At 38.7% G+C, this 18,750-nt stretch overlaps 1 protein-coding gene across 2 annotated transcripts in view; it reads right to left on the bottom strand.

Moving 5' to 3' along the window:
* The window catches only part of CDKL5 (cyclin dependent kinase like 5), a 135,670-nt gene extending 117,591 nt beyond the window's left edge, over positions 1-18,079 (bottom strand). The window contains exon 1 of one of the 2 annotated variants that reach the window (XM_061364536.1): positions 17,968-18,079. The gene's annotated coding sequence lies outside the window, so the exon portion shown is untranslated. The remainder of the gene's footprint in view (positions 1-17,967) is intronic. The other variant, XM_061364537.1, reaches the window with a different exon arrangement.
* Positions 18,080-18,750: the final 671 nt, after the last annotated feature.

The following is an 18,750-nucleotide window of genomic DNA, read 5'->3' as shown; positions in this document are numbered from 1 at the left end:
TTCCACATAAATAAGGAACTCTGACCACTAACGTTAAGTTAGTACACAGCAGCAGTCCTATTTCTTCTTCTTTGCCTCTCCATTTAACCGATCAGTTCAAATGGAATTAGAATGGAAATTGAATAGGGTGTTTTCAGTACTTCAAGAAGTCCAGATTATTTGATTCAATCACCTCAACACTCGTTAACAGCTGTAATTAAACTGCTTTTACTTATATTTTTAAAAATAATGTTTTATATTTAGAAAGCAAAACATATGAAGATCTTCCTGAAAAGGAAGACACATTTGTACTTTATGGTTTATAAATGACTCTTTAACTGATACAAATTCATAGAAGAGTATGGAGTTACCACTCTCAATATCTTCTTATCTCCTTCAATATATTTCCATTGATTAGCACACACAAACACATGACATTAACAACAGAATCCTGTACTCACTACCAAATAAACTACCTATGCCTCCTAGAAAGAGTTGATCTTAAACAATGAACATATCCTTTACATCTTGTATCTCCCATGAATATGTGGAGTGAACAAGTATTGTACACATCCAGTAGGAGAAAAACATTGATAAAGCACCAACATTAAGACACTGCCACACAGTCGTATGCTGTAAAGCAAAACCTATAGGCAGTAACAGTGAATTTTTATTCTCACACAAGTAATAGTAATAGAAAATACGAGTTCACATGTGTATGAGTTCCAGCTATAAAATACATGTTGGCAAAAATCAGAGTTGAAAATTTTAAAGGCTGCTGATAGCAATCACATTCATATCACAATATATTAAAATTTCAGCTGCAGGAAAGTGCAGCAGAACAACAGTAGAGCTTCCACATGTAGATCACTAATAGAATTTGCTACACCTAATACCCACTAACAGAGCCTATTAAGTAGTGTTAATTTTATGTATATGTATCAGTCTTCTAGAGGTGAATGAATACTTGAATGTTGACTTCTTTCAAAGTGCTAGATCAATGCATTTTTGTCTTATCTGAAATAAGAAAATGAACATCAGCTTTCCCTGTTAATTTTCCTGTGCGCAAAATAGGATTTACCTTTACAACACCTTGCATCAGACTGTGTTTTGCTGGACTATCTGACAGCAAATAAGACTTTAGGGAATAGTTCAAGTTCAGTATTTCATTTTACTACTGTTGCCACTATGGATAAGCTATCATAGCCATGTCTTTAAATAAAAATAGTAAGGCTAGAGTTGATTTTTCTTAAAGATTTGTCAGTGGTTTATAAACATCTGAAGGTAACTGTCAAAAAAGCAGCAGGAATAAGAGGCAATTAGCTAAATAGTTTCAATTCCCCCTCTTTTTTAAATTCAATTTATAAAACATAATTTTCACAAAACACTTTAATATTACAATTTAAGAGCTTCAAAACCATACTTGGGGGAGAAAAGTGGGAAATACAAGAAAAAAAAGAAAAAAGTCCAAAAATATTGAAAACACACATACGATACAAAAGAGACTTCTCATTAATAAGATCATTTTGCCTATATAAACTATAAACATAGTATTTCTGCATCGTACAAGTGAGCTATTTTTAAGAATGTAATCATCCGATCTAATTTAATACTATGCATTACAAAATTCAATGCAATTCTATTTCTGGGTTAAAAAAGGATAGACTTGAGTGACAGAGAACTTCAGCCTTCAGAGAGAAAGAAAAAGATTGAATCAAATTTACACATGTATTTTTTTGATCTAGTGAAAATGCAAGTATGTGCAGCACAGACTGACTTTTTCTTCCATTTCAACTTAACACAGCACACAACTGGCATCTGAGCCTAAAGTTCTCTAATTTTATTACTAAGATAAACACAGAAGTGTTGAGCTTGATATTTCAACGGGATTTTTTTCTCTACCAAGACTTTTTTCTTCCTCTCCCTAATTTACTGCAACATCTGTTTAAGGCCCCAAAAAAACCCTTTGGATATGTAGAAGCCTACCAAACAAAAGAGCCCATACTGGAGAACACAAGAACTACACAGACTAAGATGCCTGTAAAATAGTGTAAGAGCAGATTTCACTGAAGATGTATTTCCCACAGTTGAAAAAGCAAAACGGCTTTCCTGAAAGGCTGCTCCAGTATTACAGTATTTGTAAAAAGTTTTTATAGCTGTACTAAAGCAAAACACTTCCCCCTCCTCCCCCAATCTCACAAGCAATGCTTCCCCTCCTGGTACTTCCACGTTCTATCACCTTATTCATTAATTATTGCTTAAAGCAAATTATTGGGTTGGGGTAATCACAAGCACAACTACAGGCTGGGCAGAGACCAGGTTGAGTAGCCCTGAGGAAAAGGACTTGGAGGTGCGGTGGACAAGAAGCTCAACATGATCTGGCTGTGTGCACTCACAAGTCCAGAAAGCCAACCGTATGCTGGGCTGCATCAAAAGGAACGTGACCAGCAGAACAATGGAGGGGGATTCTCCCCCTCTACCCCACTTGGAGTACTGTGTTCAGCTCTGTGGCTCCCAATAGAAGATATGGACTGTTTGAGTGAGCCCAAAGGAGCACCATGAAGATGATCAGAGGGCTAGAGCACCTCTCTTATAAAGACAGGCTGAGAGAGTTTCACTTACTCAGTCTGGAGAAGAAAAGGCTCTGGGGAGACCTTAGAGCATCTAAAGCCTTCCAGTACCTAAAGGAGCCTACAAGAAATCTGGAGAGGGACTTTTTTCAAGGGCATGTAGCGACACAACAAGGAGGAATGGCTTTAGGCTGACAGAGGGGAGATGCACATATTAGGAAGCTATTATTTACTGTTAGGGTGGCAAGACACTAGAACAGGTTGCTCAGAGAAGCTGTGGATGCCCCATTCCTGGACATGTTTAAGGCCTGGTTGAATGGGCTCTTCAGCAACCTGGTCTAGTGGGAGGTGTCCCTGCCTGTGATAGGGGGATTGAAATTATATGATCTTTAAGGTCCCTTCCAACCCAAACCATTCAACTACTCTATGAAACCCAACATACACTACCCAAATATTTTATAAATAAGAGATACTCTTTAACTTAATTTGTTTTCTTATATAAAAGAGTTTGGTTGGACTGCAAAGCTAAAAATGTAGTTTGTGTAATAACAACTTACTTACTACTAGACGTTTGTGTAATAACAACTTACTTACTACTAGACCTTTAGTCTTCAAGATAAAAATATTACCAAGTTCATAGTACAGTTTCATGTTCTGATTAGAACAACAAAACTGTTAAATGTATGATCAAAAAATGCATCATGTAGTCAAGCAACCCTTACTAAATAACCAACTTTTGACTTTGCCCAAATTATATAAAAGAAGGCTCAGATTTTGAGGTGCTCACAGTAGTCCAAAACTAACATCTTGCTTTTAACATTTTGGTTTGATGTTAAACCAAACATTGCTTGATTTAACAACAAACCATATGAAGCAACTATATTACTAAACAACAGAGTCACAAAAGAAATACTTTACCTCTTTAGAAGATCAGAGTATTGCAAATTAACCTCCAGATAAACAAAAACTTTTGGACACTATATGCATTTAGTCTTAATCATTTCTAGACATCAACAGTTAAGCTACTAAAAAGCAGATAGAAAGCCATTAAAAAAGAAAGTGGCAAGTAACATCTTCATTCTTATATTAAAATAATTGTTAACAGAACAATCCTCATTCACTTCCTAAACATACCCTATTTAACACCTGCCTTCCATGGCAGCAATTCTAAAATAAAGCTATGGCACAAAAAGAGGATCATTTCTACTACTGATCTTCATCATGCCTTCTAGAGATTTACTGAAAGATACAGCAAGATCCTCAAAAAAAAAAAGCAAGTTTGTTCAAAGCAAATCACAACATAAAGTGGCAAACTTCATGGAAATGCATCACTAAGCAGTTAGTCATTTATAATTTGAGCGATATTTCTCAACAAGAGCAAACAGCCTGCAAAATTCCATGAAATCGCAACAGAGAACAAAAAAATATAAACCAACTTAAACCCTACACCAATCACAAGCAAAACCACTGAAGCACCATCCTAACCTTTCATCTCTTTAATTACAAATGGACAAAACACTGAAAGATGTATTACTGGAACTTCTAGGGGGAAATGACAATTATTACTGAATAAAAGAGCTCAGCACACTTCAACAGCCTACCTTAAAAGCAGCCTACAACTTAGGGAGTCTTTTTTGGTTTGGTTCCTACTCAGTAATCTCAACTGCTGAGCCAGAAATTCTAAAATCTCTATAATCCTATAATTCAAAAGAAGAAAACAGAAGTTCCAGACAACTTCCTATACACAGAGAGACAGGAGCAGTGACACTCCAAAATCTGCTCAGAACACCCCATCTCATGCCATAGGCAAAGCTGCAAAATCTACTTAAAATGCCTTCTCAGTATGTCCACCAAACTCACTTCCACTTAACTTCTACCTTCAGGTTTATTAAGCAGAATAGATGAAAACTTTTGTTGTTCACATCCGCCAGCTCCAATTCATTTAATGCTTCCGCTGCAGGGAACAGAATACAGAGAGAGCTTACAGTATTACCATATAATTAGAGAGGGCTGGAAATCATGTTCATTATTTTGCAAAAGGGCTACTTGATGATTATACTCTTTAACCAACTAAGTGTCAAAGAAAACACTCACTGCTTTTCTACCTTAAAACTGTATAAACAGCATATGACTAGTGGCACATAAAAGAACAAACACACATCCTGAACAGAGTCAAGCAACAAAGGTAAAATGGCATTGCAATTTCACATACAGCCCAGAATGTTCAGTTTCTACCAAAAGGCATACGCATGCTATAGATTTCTGTTTTCTCAGTTTTTCTTCAATTTGTATTTCTCCAACTCATTTAACAAACCTCAAAGAAAGACACACAAAACAAGGCAATAAAATAGGCCCATTGACAGAACTCAACAGTATTGTTTCAGCACACCTCATGCAGCAAAGATTTTTAAACCACATCTATTTTTCCACTCTTTCAGAATTTTATTTATTTACTCCACTCACTATCTTTGAATAACTGGTTATAGTAATTTACTTCATGGCACACAATACTTCATTATCTAAAATCCTTGAAGGCAGGAGGGCAATTAAAAACCATGCACGTTATCCTTACTTGGTGTCCCATAATTCTGGTAGATTTTCAAACAAAACCTCAGACTACTTGCTTGCAAAAACTGACTCTCCAAAGAGCTGATAAATGTTAAAAGCCATATCTCTTCTAACAAATGCAGGTAAGTAATTCTTAATCATCTGGAAATTTAACTATCTGTTTCACACTACTCAATGACCAAGTCCTGTTTTCTCCTAATCCTTTTTGTTCTGAAAGGGAAGTGTCTTAAAGATGTATGTTTAGTAATGTTTAGACTTTAATTCAGGTATGACACATTCACAGTACTTTAGAAGCACAGTACTGAACCATGGTAAGAGCTAGTCAGTGGCTGTACACTAGAACTCCTATTTCATTTAGAATTAAGTCCAGTTGCTACCTTGATTTATATTCCACATTTTTTAGCATTCCAATCACAACTGTACCATATATGTCTAGCACAGGCACATGTACAGTATTCTCTCACCCAACTACCGATATCTTAACTCAAAAATCTATTTGGAAACCTATTTTGTATGTTTCTCCTTCAAGAGAATTACATTTCTCATAAATATTGCAGTGCACTTCCCCAATACTTGCTTTCATTTCTCTTTATATTAATCTGAACTAAGTCTCTTCTCCTCCAATGATTTTTTCCAGCTATTAATTAAATGGCAATATTATTTTCCTCAGGTGGAATTATTTGAAAACATCTTAATGAGTTATAATGGCTATAAAACTGACAAGCACAACATACATTACTTTATTCTGTATTGTTAAGGAACAAAGCTCAAAAGAGGTCTACTTGTCTTCATTTAATAACAGAAAATGGGAAAAGACTAATTAAACTGTACAAGTTAGTAGGAAAAAAAAATCCACATATTCCAGAAAAACACTTTCTGAAAAACTATTTTAAACCACCTCCCTTCATAATCCAGCATTCCATATACCTTTTGAATAATTTCTCTTCAGCTCATGTATTTTGGAGGCATATTTAAAAGATACAAATTTCAATACAATAAGCTCTTAGCATAGCATTATTTTATTTATTACTTAAATATCCCACAAAGACACAAAATATATTCATTATTAAAAAAATAAAATCTAGTATTTCATAGAATCATAGAACAGAATCATAGAATCATTGAATATTTAGGGTTGGAAAGGACCTCAAGATCATCTAGTTCCACCCCCCCGCCATGGGTAGGGACACCAATATTTCCCCAATATCAATAAAGCATCATTGGCAGTGCCCCATGAAGGATCATAAATAACTACAAAAGTGGTCCCTATGAGAATCAGTGTCATGCAGTAATACCAGAAAGAGCAGAAGTCTATTTTTTAGCCAAACTAGATTAAATACAATACAAAATCAGGCTTCTGTAATTTAAAATCTGATTTTGTAACAAATAATTTAACAGTTTTATTCATAATAAACCTGTACAGCATTAACAGTATATTTTGTACATTTTTGTACTCTTAGAGTCAATCTTCAGCAACCATCACAGGAAATTCTCTAGCCTACAAACACGTGCTCAGCAACATTTGCTGTTCAACAATAACCCTACAGAACCATAAGTACATACTATGCTCCCGTAATATACTTGTGCAATGCAGTTAGACAAAAGTAATTTCATACAACTGTTATTACATGTTAAAAACAACATTAGCTTCTGATATTTTATTTTAGATTTAAACTCTAAGTAAAAATGTACTATAATGCCACTTCTGCTGTGGTATCATGATGAAAAAAACTGTTCTACGTAACTACCAGGTATTGGCAAACATCAAGCAATTCACACGACATTCAGATTTATTTATGGTTTTCAGCAGAAGAACTTCACCACCACAGTCTGCCATATCTAATGAATATGAAAGCCTGCAATTTCTTTTAATCTGTCCTGCGGTTTCTCAATAAATTGGTAAAGTCTATCAGAAAAGGAAAAGGAAGTTAGAGAAAATTCACCATCTGTCTCTCAAATGTAATTGATTTTAAAGGTCCATTTTCATCTTCATCTATCATTGTACCTGAAATAAAATTCAATTATTTCAGCTTCCCAGGTGGGCTGGATTTTCATCCTGAGAGATATGAATGAACGTGAAATGATAAAAAAAGCCCACAAATTAACATTGCACAAATATGTATGCTACATACAGAGCTGTCAAATCCCACACTTTGAACACTAAACTGAACCCACAGCTCCCTTGTTTAAATCTTTAGCATGACATAACCTCTTAGACATTAGCAGCTGTCCGGTGAATAACACTGTACTTGGGCAGTACATCTTGCCCAGGCAGTGTTTCACCTCAAGCAGGAAGGCTCAAGTCTAGCAGGAGTCCTATCCACATGGGCAACCTCTCACCGTAGCCTTGCACCAGACCCTTAGTCCGGCAGCCCAGAGTAAGGCACACAGTATTCTGTAGGACCCAGTGTACAGGTCTTCCAATGTCACAGCTCCACATCAGATGAAAATTCTGTAAAATATGCTCATTTTCATCCCTATCTCTATCCCACTACTGCAACCCAGTTCCCACTATTTCATTCTCAGCATTATACGCAAAACCAGCTTTAAGGATAGTTACCTTCACAACAGATGGAGGAAACTGAAAGCACTCATTTATCTGTACAGCAACTTCCATCACCACAAATTAGGATGGGGGTGCCATCATACAGCCCAGCCCCTACACTCAAGATTTGACAGTATAAAATCCCCACACTCTTATTTTCATGCACTACACGCCCTACAACATCACCCTTGTACTTTTTACACTACAAGTCATTCCCCAGATCTTGGGGCATGTATGTCTGTTGGATGGTAAAGGCGCATGGAGCCTGCAGCTTGTGTGCTTCAACTGGGACCATTCCGTCCCAAATATTGCTGTACTTCACAAGGTAAAGAGATCAAAAATAAAACTAATGATCAAGAGCAAGAAGTGAGCAAGAAGTTATATTAAGCCATAAGCAATGGAGCAAAATCCAGAAAATAGTTTGACAGCCACAACATGAAAGTTACAACCACTGCTAATAAATTCTTTTAAAAACCAAGACACTTAAAAAGTGTCAGAACTAATTTAAACAAACAAACAACCAATTGATTCTGGAGTTGAAAAGTAAATTTACAAGAATAAAACCTTTCATTCATATTTTCTATGATTGGACAATCTTTTATCAGTAGCACTGAAGCTTCATGTAGCCTATTTAAAAGGACAGCATACTTCCTCTTTGTTAATTTCTTTGAAGAGCAGCAAGCTAACGAGCTTGATCTGCCATTCCATTTTCAGTGAAATAGCCAACAATAGCTCAAATATTATTTTAAGTGAATATAACTGGAACAGTCAAACAAAAGGTCACCCATTTTACTGGTGTGGAAAAATACAGGATAGGCCTCCTAGCCTCCCAGGGCTGTTCAGTACTTTGTATGATCAAAGGCAAGCAGACTTTGGCCTTAACACAATATCTTCCCATCTCCACTTATCCATACCCATCATTTGCAACAGGATTTTAGTCACCATATTTTATGGTGACTTGTATAAACAAATTTGATTTACCCCAGAAGAAAAACAAACAAACACCTCCTAGTATTCAAACTTATAGTTAAAACAGCCTTATATTTCAAACACCTTAATTACAAATATACATGGAATTTTTTTGTGTGAGTTGTATCAGATAATTTGAGTCAGCAGAATCAACTGAAAAACAACTCTGTTAACAGAAGTAAGGCCATGACTGGTTGTGTTTTTTTTCCAAATATGCTGTTCCCTCACAGAGCTTGAGGCAACTAAAATGTCAATGTGCATTGAATTTACTGAAACGGAATTAATGATCTCCTAATGACAGCAAGAGCTATTTGGTCAGGAAAAGCAGAGTCAAGGTTCACCTTCTGAAAATACTGGTTTTTTTTACTATTGCTGTGGGCATCCCATGCTGTCACCTTCACACCGAAATCTGGTTTTATTCATAGCAGTAGCACAGTTTTTCAAGAAAGTCAAGCAACCCATTTGTTGTGTTGGAAATTGCAGAATTCTTGAACTCCTAAGCTGAACACAACATTTCAGCCTTCCAAGTTTTTAAAGAAATATGTCAGTGATTTCGATTCAGTTTGCTGTGCTGCAGCACCTCTTTTCCCCCTGATCCGTTCTGTTCTATATATCAGATTCTATGTTTGAAGCTCTTCCTGGTTGGCTGTCACTGTTCTTCCTGCATCAAGTTCATATTTCTGTCACTGACTTTGTAGGATATGTACAACCTCTTACCCACGTACATCAGATGACATGTTTTCTATTCCACCTACAATTCTCTCCTTCTTCCTTGCTCTTTATGACAGGTTTAAAATGAGCAGCTCTTCCCCCAGTTCCTTTAAAAATAAGGAATCCTTTAAAAACTAAGTTGCACTTCTGCATAACCTACATCAGGGACTGTCAAACAGGTCTCCCACAGTAACTCTGGGTCCTATGTCCACCCATAAGAATACCCTTACTTCCCTCTTAGAATAATATCCACAAACTATTGCCCTGTGACATTCCCTCCATTATGCACAATGCAATAACCCATCACATCAGCTTTATGTCTCTCTCACTTTCTGTACTACCCTTACCTTGCACCCTAGTTTGGCAAAAGGCAGCAAATTCCATGACAAGTTGACAGGCTGACCACGGAGACACAAAACAGAGTCCCCACATTTTCTTACCCAGTTTTTTCTCTAACCATCTGCCTGTTTCTGTGAAACCTGGGTGTCTGCAACAGAGCTGCCCCTCTGCCAAAGTTGACTGGGAACTGAGTGAGTGGTTCAGAAGTTCCTGGCAGGGTGGGAGGACAGGCTAATGGACAGATGGAAGGACAGATGGAACAATTGCATAAGCAACCTTCCCTCAAACCAAAATAAAACCCTGAAGTCCCACCTGTTCCACAAAACATTTCATCAGCACTAAACACTCCCCACTTCAACATTTTCTGTTTTGTAAAACACTATACTGCGTGAAGTAGTAGCTTTAGCCTATAGACTTACCAGATCAACACATTACTGACTCTACATCACGATATACAGCTAAAACATTCCACAAATAACTGCCTTCTGACACAAGCTGTACCCAAGCAAGATTTCACTGTTAAGTAGAAAAAAAATGGTTGCATAAAAACATTATAATAGCATGTAGATTAAAATATCCTTTAAAAATAGTGCAAACAAAAAAAAAGGAGAATTGAAAACACAGGATTTTGGGGAGGGTTTTGGGGGGCTGTTTTTGGTTTGGGTTGTTTTGGGGGTTGTTTTTTTTTTTTGGTGTTTTTGGTGTGTTTTTTTTTTTCCCTAAGAAATACAAAAACATGTAGATAAAATAAAGACTACTACCAATTAAAGGATCTGCAAAGGCGTCTTGCATTTCAACAGCCTAAGATTGTGTGAAGGGATAGAGAAGAAGCTGTGCTAGATGAACAGATGGATCAGGAAAGTGTGAAAAGGTCCATAAGGTAGACCCAAGTTTTTAAAGCATGAAACTTCTGAAGTGAACACAGACTCATTGTAGGTGTTTTCATACAAGGATTAGTTAGGGTGAGGGATCTGGAGGGATTTCTTTGGGGTTTTTTTAGAGCTTATAAATGTAGGTAGATGGCAGCATACTACGCGTGCATGCCTGCAGGGGTGGATTCATAGATAATGCAACTCCATGCTAGGCTGATGAGCAAGGCAAAAAGAGTGGAAACATTTTTGCAGAGGTTGAGCTAACAACCGGATGGCAACATTGTTGATGTGGCATATTAAGAGTAGCAACAAATTAAAAAAAAGGGGAGCTCCTAGTCAAAAGGAATAAAAAACCCAAAACCCGATTGCACCAAAGAACTTTGCTTCCTTTTAGCCAGAATTATCTTTCAAGTGCTCAAAAGAAGGTAACATATGGGTGTCATTAAAATGATTTGAACATAATTCACGTGGGGGAAGGGGGGGGGAACTGTCCTGGTAAGAGAATGGCAGTTCAATTTTGTGCAACTTCTTCCTAGTGACATTTTAGGAATAAACATATTTTAGGAAATACTGCTTTTGAGCAGGTCTAACTAGACATCCCCCTGAAGTCCCTCATCCATCCCTGATGCTAATTATCGCTTCAAAATGTCCTAAACAATCCTACTAAAACAGCAGCAGAAATGTGGGAAGAAGGTATTCTATATTCATTACTAAATTCAGACTCACTTAAGTGAACACCCATCTTACAATTAAAAAAAAAAAAAAATTAAGTGTTCCAAGGTTCACAACTGAAAATTATTAACATTTATTGTCACTGCTACGACAATCACTCTTTGACTAGAACAGCTGTAAATACTAGATAAATCATTCTATAAGTAACCCACCCATAACCAAATTAAACATTTTTTATCTCAAATGGTACATAACATAAAAACCAAACTTGTTCCAAATTATCATAAAACTATGCCCATCCCTATTTTGTATTCCCAAAACTATATTCTAACAACACAAAAATCAAACCTTAAGAGCTGCCAGTACATCTACCAATGATTTTGAACAACATAAATTTGAAATAGCAATTAAGATGCGAGATTAAAACCAGTTCCATCTACTATATGAAGTGCTGTATGTTTAGATGGTTTCAATATTTCTTCACCTATGAAGGGGGTTACATATAAAGTTGAAGTCAGATGGGTCCCAATCCTGCATACACTCCTCTGTAAGTAATACAACTGAAGTTAAACATATGTTTAACTTATTACATGTGCACAAATATTTGTAGAGAGGGTTTAAGTGACTCCAGGGAATAAACAAAATGCTGCCAAGTGTTCAAAACAAAAATCAGAAGAGGAAAATTCTGCAATTTGTTTTCAGCTACTGTAAAGTTTTTACTGAACACAGCATGTTAATAGGAATTTAGAACAAGTGTAATGGCTCAGACAAGAAGAGCTTTATGAAGAGCTATGACATATCCCCATCTTCCATGCACTTCAGTTTTGCTATTATTATTTCATATAACCAAAAATACAATCTTAAAATTACAACAGAACAAAAAAACATGAAACAAAAAAAAATGAAATCAGATTGTCCTAACAAGTTAAAATGTCACCCAGTCTATAACATACAGGCCAAACAGAGATCTACTTTCTCAAGGTCAGAAAGGGATGAGTCTGTAAAGCACTGAACTGATGTACATTCAAGTAGCTATTCACTTACTTCACATGTAAATGGGAGTCACAGCTGAGTAACTTTATAAGCGCTCATTCAAAGTAAACCAAATGTACAGAAAAACTCAGAGTGATTCTATGTCAGATAGTTACCTCAGTTAATTATCAATTCAATAAGAGCTTTAAGTAATCCATTCCAAGATCACAACAACGTCCAAGCTTGGAAACTAAGGGTTTCCCCACAAACACAAGGGCTTCACAGTTAATTGCTAGATAATGAGATCAACCAAAACATAGTTCTAAGGAACCAAGCTAAATAAGAATTCTCCTCTAAAAAGAAATCACTGTGTTAACCATTTCTCTGAATTCACTAAGAAATGTACAGTTCCTACAATGCATGATGACTGACACCTAGTTATGAAAAAGATTATACTTTTCTTATTCAAGCTCCAAGAATTATTATTTTTGTATACTTAATAGTTGAATAAATATTTGAACCTTACAGCCACATCCTCACTTTCCTTCAGTTGAATGAAGCAGTGTGTTACGATCAACATCTGTATTTCTGTAGTCATCTGTAAGAAAAGGTTAACAGAGACAGTGATACAATTCACCAAAATAATGGAGCTCTCTGTGGCTGGTATAATGAGCATTCAGTTAAGAACTGATTCGCATTTTGGTTTGTTGTTTTTGTTTTTTGCTTTTTGGTGTGGCTTTTTTTTTTTTCCCAGAGAAGAAATTTGAGGGGTTTTTGTTTGGGGGTTTCCTCCCCCACCTTTTTTTAAAATCTTACCAGGCGTATATTTGTCATGAATGCCACCCACAGCAAGATTATCTTCTTTTTCCAAAACAAGTGTTATATTAAGTTATCATAATAATCAAAATAATAGAATAAAGGATTGATTTTCAAGATATTAACACACAATTCGAACACTAGAAAGTTCAATCATTGGATTAGGAACACAAGTTTGAAGCTGAACTGGAACACACCAGCATCTCTTCTGCAGTAATTGTAGAAAAAATAATTCAACTCCAGTGAAGATTCTAGAGACCTAAGCATTTCAGTATCACTGACAAGTATCATAGAAAGTCACAATATATATTAACTACTTAATCCATAGATATTTTCCTCATTTTAAGACACAGCAACGTATTATGTTGACTCCACAGCAACTAAATGTAACTTAGGTATCAACCTTCATACGGGCAGAAAAGCAGAACAGAACTCTAACTTGTGAGCCCATACATTATTTTCTAGAAGTTATTTTGACAAAAAGGAATAGGCTTGGAAGTTCTCTGAAGGCTAGCCTATTCTTATGAAATTCTCTTGGTTGCCTCTGAGAAGGGAGGAAAAAAGTGTGTGCGTGCGTGCGCGTGTGTGTGTGTATGTGTATATATATGTGTGTGTGTGTGTGTGTGTGTGCAATATTTCTATAGCAACAGAGTTTAAGACATGTAGATCCTTTTAAATTTATTTTGTTCTTTCCATGCGTTTTCAAGATATTTAGCACAATTATTTCTGGCATGCAAAAATATCATATGTAATACAGTGACAAAGAAATATATTATCACATTCTAAATAAAACCCCTTATTCTTAAAAGCTGAATACATTAGTGTTGTGAACATTCAGAAGTTTAACATTTTTCCTTCATCCATATGTATTATGAAAGTGCACAGACTCATCAAGAGAGCTGATGCTGTAACAGTAATTTCCTCAGTTCACTTATATATTGTTTTAAAGCTCAATTTATATTATGAAATTAATTATTGCTTCTTTTGATGCAGAAAGCTGGCATTACCTTCACGAACAGATTTCCATTTAGATACTAAAGCATTATAGCTAAAATACAGAATATGGAACCAGGAAATAAACTCTATTCCTCACTAATATACATTCTTTAGTGATAGCAAGTCACTGATCATTCTCGTGCCTTGATGTTCTGAGGTAAGAGTCAAGATAAAAATCTAGAGTTGGCAGGTGTAGCTCACGAATAGTGCTAAAATTCTTTTAAAATCTCAACTAGAAGTTATGACAAATAGCATCCATTTTTGTCCTTTTCCCATGAGCAGCACACAGTTCACAATGACTTAATTTATCCTCCATGTCAAAATATTTTCAGGGTTGCTCCCTCTCATTACTATTTCATGACACTGTTTATGCTCTGCTCAGAGTAAGCATGTAAGCTCAAGAAAATATTCCTAGATAAGAACTCATATTTTATCCAGAGCCTAAATAATATTTAGTAAAACCGCTAGTTAGTTTTTTTCTTTCCAGATTCGTACTGGTGAGTGTTATGTGTTTAAGAGAAAGCTAATGCTTATATGTGAACAGTTTTCAAGAGCATCCATATATAGTCAGTATTATAAATTGCTATTTTTATAACAGTACTGAACTGGCTTTTCATTATAGAGAGAGGGTGTTTTCTGTATGTAGAAATTATTCTCATATTCTACCTTGTACTTGCAGTCTTAGCTCTCCTCCTGCTCACATGGCCCTCCTCCATACAACCCCCCTAGCCGCTGCTAGGGTCAAACTACATTGGCACTATAGTTCACAGAACCATAGCACACCAGGTTAGAAGAGACCTCAAGAATCATTTGGTCCAACCTTTATGGACCAAACATGGTCTAGAGTAGATCTCCCAGCATCATGTCCAGGCAAATCTTACAAGCGTCCAACTTTGGGTAATCCACCACTTTCTTGAGGAGATTATTTCAGCGGCTGATTGTTCTCACTGAGAAAAATTTTCCTCTCATGTCCAAACAGGAGTAACTTGTGCCCACTACCCCTCATCTTTGCCTTGTCTTGACTCTTTAAATACTGGAACATGGTTATTAACTGTAGCAGTGCTCCAGTAATAACTTCCAACAAACTAGCCCAAACTTCTTTACAAAAATGTTCTCTCTACACTGACCACACAACTTTTTACATTTTCCTGTAGTTATTTCACTAGTAATAAAGGCTTATGAAACTGAATTTTATTAGGACTACAGAGCTACAGTGAACATTTCAGTATTTTAATCTCAAACTATTTTTGCTCACCACTATTAAACAGAAAGAAGCTATGAAAACATTTAAATGGATCTGCAATTTATTTGTTTCAATAGTTCAAGTGCAGAAAACTAAGCCAGAGCAGACCAGCTGCAACACTAACAGGTTTGTTACAACACTCATTTTAAAGTCAGACAAAAGGAATCCAAACAAGTCTCTAGTTTCTGCTCCCATGATGTTTAGATCTCCTACATAAAAAAAAAAAAAAAAAACAAAAAACACCCTCTAGCCTAAAACAATAGGTTATAAATCAAATTCATTAAAAGAACGTCATCATTCATTAAAAGTTAAAAATCAGGCAAAATGCAAGTATTTTTTACGTGTGTGGTTTCGAATGATAATTGCTTTCACCTGCAGGTCTAAGTGCTAGCTGAAATAAATCCAAAAGATCTAGTTCCAAAAATATGGTATAGTACTTACTCCTTGCAGCACTCAGTTGTTACAGCTTTAGATTTCTCCCATTTCTTATCAACTATGGTCTTTGACCCCACAGTAATATATCATCCTGGTTTTCTGCATGGCAGAAAAATCTAACCCTAAAACAAGGCAACAAAGTTCTTGATACAATTTTGATTTAAATTCCTAAATATTGCAGTTTTAATTAAATACTGACAAGCAACACCATACTCCTGAGAGCAATTCAATGCGGAAGCTTCTTTAGGCAAAGAGCTTTCTCCCTGCAGAACATCGTGCCAAAAGTACAAAGGAGGAAGATTTTCCTTCCTATTACCAAATGAGCAAAAATGAGAGAAATCTCAAACACCCACGCAACTAGAGGTGGTTCTTAAGTCTGTACGATAGAAAAAGCCAATACTTGTATTATTCAATCCAACTATTGGCGCTTCATGTTTCTAATACAAGCAGGTGTATCTTATAAAAAGCTTTCTTGTTTTTTTTTTTCAACTGCAGATCTCTTTTGCTATTAAGTCAGCACACACAGCAAGAAGAAAAATCTAAAAATATTATGTTGCTTTTGGTAAACGCAACAAACTATTTGAAATACTAGATTTGATATCCTTACACTGAGATTCAGGGGAAAAAAAAATAGTGTTCTCATAGATAAAAATTATATTCTCATAGATAGTAAAATGAAGAAGGAATTGTGGGTTGTCCTAGCCAAGAAACCATTATCAGCTGGCAGTACACAACCTGATCATTCATTACACTGGAAGCTGGCGGTGCACAACCCCTTTCTGAAAAAAATGAGGCATAATGACAACAAAAGAAACTAACAGGACGATTTAAAACTCCTCTCCTGCAATACTGCAGAACCTGAAGGCCATTCATGACCTGCATCTATCAGTACGCCAATGGATTTTCCTAGCCCTCCTCTGTCTTATACTCTCTTGCAGCCTATTTGAGACGTTCTGAAGCTTTGCTAAATAAGTATGTATTTGCAATAAATAAGAACTCTTCCAGATATGACTGCAACTAATGTATTAGCACCTTGACAAGTCTACCGAGTCGAAGTCAGGTAATAGCTTCCCCCAGCCAAGGCACAGCATACAGGAATTTGCATGATCATTACTAATTTCACTATGGCAGTTTCACGCTGTTGCTGTTTCAGACAGCTACCTGCCGCAGCAATGGTAGGCAGTACACGATGCAGGCAGGAGATCTCCGAGGGCGAGGCTGGAGTAGCTCAGCAATAGCAACAGCACGCAGAGCCCTCGCACACACTAAAGAGAATGGAATAGGAACAGAGCTTCTTGCTCCTCCAGCCCAGGAAGAGGCATTGCTGCAAACACACAGCTAAACCCTGCTTAAAGAAAAATCCTTTCCCTTTCCATGTGCTCTGTGCAACCGAGTTTTCCCTGCTCACCGACCAATAAAAACGATGAAACCCGAGAGCAGAATCAAGGAATAGCCCAGCATTGGGAATCCCGGCATTCCTTTTCTTTCCTAGCGGCTCCAATTGAGAAACTGCCTTCTCTCTCCTGGGTGTTGTCCCCTCTGATGCTCTCCATCACCACCTACCTACCTGATAACAACTAGTGTATTTTCTCCTAATTGGCACAGAAAATGCACAAGCCCAGCAATAACGCAATTAAACAACACACGCAAATAATTCAGAGAAACACTCCCTCCACCAAATCATTATAATCTAGGGAGTATCTTCACAGAAGAAGCCATGAGTCTTTCCAGCCAGAGGGAGGAGGGCATCAGGGAGGAAGAGCGGAGAGCCAGCGCAAGACAGGGCATACGGGCGGAATCCCACAGGCGGCCACCTCCCTCCCCTCCTCCCGGGGGAACCTCAGTGAATCCTGGACCAGGGGAACTGAGACGGAGCCGCTCCCGCGGGCTCTGCCCAGTCCCGAGGGGGGGCGGCGGGCGGACGGACATTGCCGCCTCATCCCCCGCTGGACGGGCACACCTGGGCTGCAGGGCGCGGCGCCGAGCAGCTCTGCCCGCCGGTGGAGACACCCTCCGGCCCCGCGGCAAGGCCAGGAAACGGGATGAGGAGGTGGGGGGGGGGGGGTAAACGGGCGGGCCGCGGCGGCCCAACGGCGGTGCGATACTGTGTTGTGCGGTGCGCGGCTGGCCGGTGCGGTGGGGGTGGAGGAGCCGAGCAGAGGGAAGGGGGCGAGGCGTGGGGCTGCCTCGCGGCAGCTGCAACAGCCCGGGAGATGACAGGTGAGGGCGGCGGAGGGCAGGGGTTGACCTCCCGTTGCTCGCGCGGCGCAGCTCCCCTACCTCCGTTCCGGCGCTGCCGCTGCTCTCTCTCGTTATACCCGGCGGCGCCCGATCGCTCACTCGCCTGCTCGCCGCCGCCACCCCCTCGCTCCGCTCCCCCGCCCGCCGCAATCCCTCCCTAGTGCAGCGCTCAACCGACACCACTAACCGCCCGGCCCCGCCTCCATGCCCGCACTGACACTTCCTTTCACCAATAGTATGAGAGCTCGGGGGGCCAAGGCTACGCCCATTCTCCCTATAGACCAATAGGCGCTAGCCATAATCTTTCTCCTCCTCCTCCCTCCCTGGCACCGCCCCTAGTTCAAGTACGGCCCGCCCTCGCGGCAGGGTCGGTTGGATCGCAGCTGCCGAGCAACGAGTGTGGGGCGGTGGCTATAGTGGGGCCTGGGGGTCATGTTGGGGTGCAGGTGGCAGCCGTGGTTGGAGCCGGCTGGAGGAGAGGCTGCAGGAGCATTGGGTGGTGCCTCCGCTGCGGGCTGCTGGAGGTGCGGGGGTCAGTCGCCTGCAATGGGGCAGGGCCGTGAGGAACGTGGCTCTCCTTCCTGGGCAGGGAGTGAGGCAGGTGTCTTCTCGGCTGAGGAGGGGTTGGCCTCGCGGATGCGCGGTTTTTCCTCTTTTATCCTTCATATTTGGCATGGAAACCGGCCCACGCCCCCGGCACGCAGAACCGTTAGTTACCGCGAGCGGAACAGGGAGGTCAGGGGGTGAAAAAGGGCTGCAGGAGCTGCTGCTGGTCCTGGGGCTGGATGAAGGGAGGGGCAGCAGGTATGTTAAAAATCAGTA

This window comes from Neopsephotus bourkii, unplaced genomic scaffold, assembly GCF_033783945.1.
Source record: "Neopsephotus bourkii isolate Nb327-2 ecotype Australia unplaced genomic scaffold, CSIRO-AGI_Nbou_v1 NB_1234, whole genome shotgun sequence".
Classification (NCBI taxonomy): Eukaryota; Metazoa; Chordata; class Aves; order Psittaciformes; family Psittacidae; genus Neopsephotus; species Neopsephotus bourkii.
The sequence above is the reverse complement of the archived record's forward strand: the minus strand, read 5'-3'. Positions and strand labels throughout refer to the sequence as shown.